General features: G+C 41.8%; 1 long non-coding RNA gene across 3 annotated transcripts in view; it reads right to left on the bottom strand.

The window, feature by feature from the left end:
- Positions 1–7,500, bottom strand: part of LOC147028087 (uncharacterized) — a 183,062-nt gene that overhangs the window by 72,030 nt on the left and 103,532 nt on the right. The gene's annotated exons all lie outside the window — the stretch shown is intronic.

The raw sequence follows: 7,500 nt of genomic DNA on the forward strand, positions 1-7,500 counted from the left end.
TTTAGTTGCTGGGGTCTTAATTCATCATTTTGGTCGGCATGTTCAACAATGCCTTGACTTGGAACAGGCCGCAACAGTTTGTTCACGATAAAGTGCTCCAATTTTTTTTTTCACTTTCCTCACTCATATCATCGCATGCCTTATCTTCATACCGATGGATCGCTGGATACATCACAATGCTTATAAACGCCCAGAGACGCTAGTGTTCATGGCTTTATTTAATTTCTGCACATGCAATAAGGTCTAAACACCTTAACCTGAGCCAAATTTCAAAATTTAAACTGCAAAATTGACCTTAGGAGCAGTTCAGACTGCTTAATAAGTGTTCATTTGTCCAACTTGCACATTGTTTGACACTCCGGGTGGTGATTAATATAACCGATCAGCAATTCGCCAACCGCTTGCCAAGCCTGTCGTTCTTATCAACTGTTTTGTCTGAGTGCTTACTCGAGTGCTTAAGCCACGTGGCAAGCGCTCTACAAGCTGCTTGGATGTTGGTTTGCAAGCCATGGTGATACATGGCAAAAGTACTCACACTGTCCCTCTGGTAAACACAATCAAAAGTACATCGAACGACATACAAAGTTTAGGCCCACTGGCCAGTGTTGCGCCCTGAGGTATCGTGTGATTCCAAGGCAGCTGTTCCTCATCAACAGATGGATGGAGGGAAGGATGGATGGAGGGAAGGAATGGATAGATGGATGGACGGACGAAACTGACGTTTATAAGCCTTGGTGAGACAGTAGACAGCAGTGCAAATGACTTTTTTATATAACAGCTGTTGTAGTTTTTGAAAATAAAATTACAAATTAACATTCAAGACAATGTTAGGTGATAAGGTAAATGAAGTGCATATATAAAGGTGTTTTCTGTTGTCCGAGTTAAATCTGACAAAAGGTTAAAATGTAACCTTCACCTCAGGACGGTCATGCTGAGCACCGCCCGGAAGTGTTTAGTGATGCACCCCATGGTGGAGTGCTTTTGAGGTTATTATGGGAGTCGTTTTCAAACCCCAAGCTCATTGCAGATGCTACAGGGAATGTAATGATGGACGAAGGAACAGCAGATGGGAACTCACACACTAATTCATTCCTTACACCTCCTGTTCACTCTGTGAGATTGGAGTATCACATGTGTTCATGAACAACTGTGGAACTCGCTGTGAATCCACTTTCCATCCCATCCATCCATCCCTTCCCTCCATCCCATCCACCCATGATTCCATCCATTCCTTCCCTCCATCCCTTCCTCCTATGTCTTTGGTTGTCCTTGCACCCCACCCCTCCTTCCTCTCTCTACTCCCTCACTCCTCTTCCAACTTTCATGAAGTGATAAACAATGGGTGGTTGTGATAAGTTCCCACGGGTGGTTGTGTTGTGGTTTGAAGGTGGTTATGTTGTGCTGTGGTGTATGTGTTGTGTTTTGAGCCCAGAGTGTTGGGGAGTGTGCGGGTTGAGCAGATGGCCACTTTTTTTGGTGGTCGGGGCTGCTGCTGGGTTCAATTCCATGGTTTGAATTTTGGGATTCGGCTTGGGTTGAGAGATTCTGGGGCTTATTGCATTTCGGTTGTAAAACATGTGTTTAAATTAAATAAAGGCACACAACATCTCCATGTTTATAAGCATCTGGCATCTCCAGGCGTTTATAAGCATTGCAGCTCGGGTGGGATGGGCTCTCGAGTCTCCTGGCCTGAGCCGGGTTTTGGGGATTGGAGTGCTGGGGTGGGTTTGGTGGAAGGTCCGGCTGCTGGAGGGGTGTCCATTTGTCTGATTTGCACATTCTTTGGTGCGTGTGCGATAGAGATGAATTCAGAGCCAAAGTACTGTAAAACGGCAAACTTGTCATTCTATTCATGTTCCGATTCGTGTTCAAAATATAACATTCAATTTAAATAAGTTGGTCCTCGATCATGAAATCATCATAAACTGAAGACAGACAGACAGACAGACGGACACAAAGCAATTGCTTAACCCCGCTTTTCGCTTCGCCTGCACAGGCTAATGAATAGACTGTGCTGAGGAATGATGGTTTTTTTCCTTTGCTATTGATGTGATGATATAATGTTCCAATAGCATGTCTGGTCAAGGTGAATCTCACTAGAGTATTGTAGCGGTGACAGCTCAACTAACATCGAGCTCGTTAAACGTCGAGCGGTAGGTTAACGTCCCACGATGTCACAAGCTGCTCAAATCCTGAGGAAACTTTCTGAATTAATGGCAGACAATGCATGCATGGGTCATGAGGAGAGACAGGAGAAGCTTAGCTCTGGTAAAACCAACAAGTTTATTTCCACAAGTGATAAAAAGAACAAGGGATGATGGAATCAGGATGCTGCAAAGCAGACGACGGCTGGGTGGGAGGAAGGAGATGCAGTTAATAAATAATTATATACGATAAGAAAAAAAGAAAGGAATCTAAAGAAGCAAAGGCTCCTCACTCCGGACTCAGTCATAAGCAGGGGGAAAGGGAACAAAAACCGGGGAACTCAGCTCTGGCAGCAGCAGTGATGAGCAAGCGATGAAGAGGCACAAGGACAGTGACATCAAACCGAACAAACAATGGGTAGGTCGATTGTGAGGGACAATGAGGTGATGGGCAAGATGACGAACTGGCTCCGGGTGATGAACACAGGCAGAGGAAACGGGCACAGGGCGATGAAAACAGCCAGGCAGGATGATCTCCTTAAAACTCTCCCACAATTTGTTCTCCTCAGAACCTTTCCCTCAGAACTCTTTCTCTCCAGACCTTGACAGTCAACAGTCTCCTTCATCATCTTCAACTTCCCGATTAAGTTCTTCCCTCTCCTCTCTCTCGGCAATGCTCTGCCCCCTTGGGAGGCATTCATAGCTCCGCTTCTGTCTTTTGCCAAGTCTCCCGGTGCCCCCCGGTAGAGGTTGACATAGAGATTGTACACACGATTTCCTCACCATAATCCCGAAATAATTATTACCACGCATCACCCTCTGTATGGCACACATGCAAACAAGACAATTCTCATTCTGACATTTCCCAACTTATACATCGAGATGGCTAACTACTCATGCATGGACCATGCCACTCTGTGGTAATATCTAATCCCGCTCCCCCCCCCACCCTCAAACGTAACAGTATTTTCAGGCTAAATAGGGTTTATGTTCAAACTCCTTATTTGTTACTTTTTTCTACCGTCATCCAAAACTCACAAAACTAACTTTTTCTCATTTCATATGCTGAATAATGACTTGGATTGACGTTTAACAACCCTTTACTACAATCTTTAACCAGTCAGGTGTGAAGATGCAAAACACTGAGGCAGTCACTTATTAATCCAAGTGAGACCCACAGGAAATAAATAACCAATTGTACCAAATCTGTTTTATCCAAAGTACGGCAGGATGTGGAATCGAGCGGGTCCACGACTTTCAGAAATATGAATAATTTACTGAAATGAGACAAAGCAACACAGATGGAGCATCCCAGATGAAAGAAAGACAAGACGTTTTTGATAAATAAATTAACAGGACAGACCTAACAGGCTGAGGTACCATGTTCAACACTCATTCACACAAAACTGGACCAGATTTTTCAGGTAAAGCCTCCAGGGTGGTAAAGCTGGCGAGCAGACATCAAAACAGTGAAGTGATCTGGGATCAAGAGAAGCCAGATAGCTGATATCCGAGGGAATGGAGCAGCCGATGACTGACTGACTTACTGGTGGACTCATCACACCAACTCACAACTGATGATGAAGACTGACTCATGAACAAAGGAATCTTTCCTTTATATAGTCCCTGGCAACCACCCCCCCACCTCCTTGGGGGTTGCATCAGCCTAATCTCAGATGCCATCCAGCCAATCATGCCCACCATGGACATGTTCACCAGGGAGGGCAGAGGTGAGGGCACCACACAAGCGTCCTCACGGCCAATGGAGGCTCGGTTTACAATTGTGCTCTTTATACCAATCGTATGGCGATGATCAGATGCCATGGGGGAGCGAACTTCCAACCCCGATGTTGGGACTTGGTTGTAACAGGCCCCGTGCCACCGCCATGATACCCAACCACTGGGTTTGGACCTGCTGCAGTGTCCGGTAAGGGGGAACATCAGACGGGATGTTTTTACACATCTATAACTAATAATTCAGACAGAACCACCCCCCCCATCCCCCACCACCAATGCCCGGAGCCGTGGCACGAAGGACAACTTCACTCCAAACATTGATCTTAATATAACGAATGATTCTAAATTCTTACCATGAATGTGATGTTAAAAGAAGGGCAGGTAAACTCAAATCCCAAAACCAGAAGCATCTGATCAGCTCTGTTTTCTCATTCACTTTGTAGCGACAGGGAGGTCAAAGTAGAATTATTTGGAATACTTGGTCGAGTAATCTTGGTTCTTGAGGTTCTACAAGATGTTTGCCTGCACTGCTATGGAGTGTGTGTGGTTGCTGCCGTTGTTACTATGGAGTATATTTCCCATATTGCATCCTGAAGGTGATGTAGTCCAAGGCCTCCAGACTCGTAAATATTTAATATGACTATCTCTCAGAGGAGACAGAGACATGGTGCCTTCACCTCTCTAACTACAGATAGGTTGGTGGTCTTGCACTACTAGCCCCCTCCAGGTTGCACTTGAGGTGCATCCAGCAAAACATTGCTTGTGACCCTTCTTCAATCTAAACTTTCTGATGACTCACTTATATCTCTCATCAGTTCTGTATTTTAGAAAACTCCACTCAATTTCTGTCGACCTGCCATTTAGTGATATTGCTGCTATGAAGAAAACATTTCTTACTTCATATGTATATTTATTTTTCTATATAAGATCAAGACACCTGAAAGAGGCTATTTAACCATTTGATTAATTAAAAGCTAGCAGCATTTTCATACACCATTGCTTATGAAACAGCCATTAATCATGTTCATCTTTTTATCATGTGAAAACATTGAATGAATGTGTCAAAGAAATGGTCCACAACTGGCTACCACATGTTGTTTGCTCAAAACACAAGCTGTGCTTGAAAATGTCTGAGCATGATGGAGATGAATATATTCTCAGCACCAGATCCCTTGTGATTGTATCTTCAGCATAAATTTGAATTTCCATGTCTGCTGTACAACATGCCAAAAAAAAATCCTTTCTTGGATTTCTTGGAAAAAAAAATAGCTGATTGACACCAAAACAAATTTGATCATACACTGGTATTCACAAGAAAAACAATCTACTAGCGTTTTACTGATAGTCAATCACTAAGAGGGGTCACATTTATTCCGAGATGAGCACAGAAGTTTCTTGTCCATCTTTCCTTTTATTAGTATGTTAACTTCCCACCCTTCACGTTATCTTGTTTTTTCCATGAGCCTCGACCACCATGTAAAATAAAATAAAAAAAACTTTCGATAACAAACATGTGAAGAGGTACATAACAGGATCCCTTTAAGCACAAAGCACAAAATATTGATGGAGAACACTACATGCCATATGTCTTGTGTGCAAGTCACCCCTCCTAGGCAGTCCATTAACACGTATACATAAATCACGTGTGGGTCAAGGACATGAGAAAGCATCAGTGTACTTCTAAATGAATTACAAGTATGTTCGGAGACTATGGACAAATCAACATAACGCATGGAATCCCAGCATCATGAGATGTTCAAGTAAACCGTTTTGTGAACTGTTCCAAAAACCTTCAGCTCTCATTATAAGGCACCTCATCAAGTATGACCTATGATGATGTTCACTTTGTTTTAATAGTTGTATGTGATGCATAACTAGTTGGTACACGGCTTGTTTAGAAAAAACACTGTCAGACATACAGTCTGCTCACATAAGAAACTTTGTGAAACTAGTTAGTTTGATAAATGCATTGGGAGCGGTGACAGACCGAGAAGGGTCAATGGCGTCCCTGTGTGAGTGGCTCGCTCCTCGAGTGCTAGCTGTGTGTTGCGTGGGATGAAACGGCAGATGCTTTTGGCTGCTGCAGGTCGGAGAGCTTTTGAGACAGCTGGAGGGCGAGGGACCTGTCGGCATGTTCGAGACAGAGACAGGTCATGGCAGAGTGCTGTTGTGCCAGCTGCCTCGATGTCAACCGCAATCCAATTAGATTGGCACGAAAGTTGGAAATTTGCATACGAACCACGCAATGTTGAACCACAAACAAGTATAAATCATAATAAAAAGCCAGCAATTGGGTAACGTGGGCTTTTTTTTTTTTATTAACCGAGATTATTTTTGTTCCCACCTTGAATGGTATCATTCAACATTTCCCAACACCGTTTAATGAAGTTGCGGTTAACAAAATGAGTGATTAGCCGCCAATTGGAGTATGGAAGGGGAAGTTTAAAATGCGATGAAGTGAAATTTATTTCAAGCGACAGAAGCAAATCGTATTCCCGAAAGTCCATTTGAGTAAACATGATGGACCGAGCATCGGAGAAAAAAAGTAATGGAGATAGGATAGATGGGATTCAATTCTGAGTGCATTTCAATAACCCAGTCATTTCACAGCAGTATTAATAATTTTCACGATTTCAAAAGCATGTAAAGGCTTAAAAGTCAGCAGCAGTATGAATGCTGTGACATGCTCATATGAGAATCTTATGCACATTTGGTATTTATGAAAAAGAATTTTGAATTTAGATAGCATACTTGTTTTTCCTACAGTCTGCCATCAAAATCCATAACATTTGTGTCAGCATTGTAAGTTTTCCGGCCCAGTGTTTGTTCATTTCGATGGAATGAAAAATAGATTGTTCAACCTAGGTAGTCCTGCTTGCTCTGAATTAACTGCATGGATTCTTTATTTCACAGTAGAACAAGTGCTCTGTAAATTCCTACGCAATTACGAAGGTTATAAAACATTTAGCCTAATATTTTAGCACACTGGAAAATATTACTTTGTATTAACTATGACAGGTAAATTAACGAAGTTGCAAAGCGTTTTTCAGTGGCAGCAGGCCGCTTTGTAATATCGCTTGAGCGTGGGTAACATAATAGGAAAGGAAGGTAAATTTAATTGCCATGTTAAAAATGGAGGTCAGCATTCCAGTGCACACTAGGTTGTGCATGTTTTAAATGTTAGTCTCCAGAAATGAGTTGCACTCGTTTTGGATGTATTTTTTTTGGATGTTTTGGATGTATATATATGTTAGTCTCCAGAAATGAGTTGCACTCGTTTTGGATGTATTTGGCAAGTGTGTCATTCAAAAAGTTATATTAATGAAATACTCAAAATAGTTTAAGATAAACCAATGTTTAATTTTGTTTTGGTTTTATTTTCAAATAAATGACGATTTAAAATGAGAGAAGCATCACTAAAATGAGTATCAATGAAATGAGTATTTCAAATGAGAAACGTTATCAATGAAACTGGTATTTAAAATGACAAAAGTATAAATGAAATTACTATTTTAAATGAGGAAAGTATGAATCAAATTGGTATTTAAATTGAAAAAAGTATGAATGAAATGACAATATAAAATGGCGAAATGTTGTTTTCTCATCAATTGTGAGAATT

The sequence above is a fragment of the Eptatretus burgeri genome, chromosome 4 (assembly GCF_056783735.1).
Source record: "Eptatretus burgeri isolate ZD-2024b chromosome 4, Ebu_testis_v1, whole genome shotgun sequence".
Lineage (NCBI taxonomy): Eukaryota > Metazoa > Chordata > Myxini > Myxiniformes > Myxinidae > Eptatretus > Eptatretus burgeri.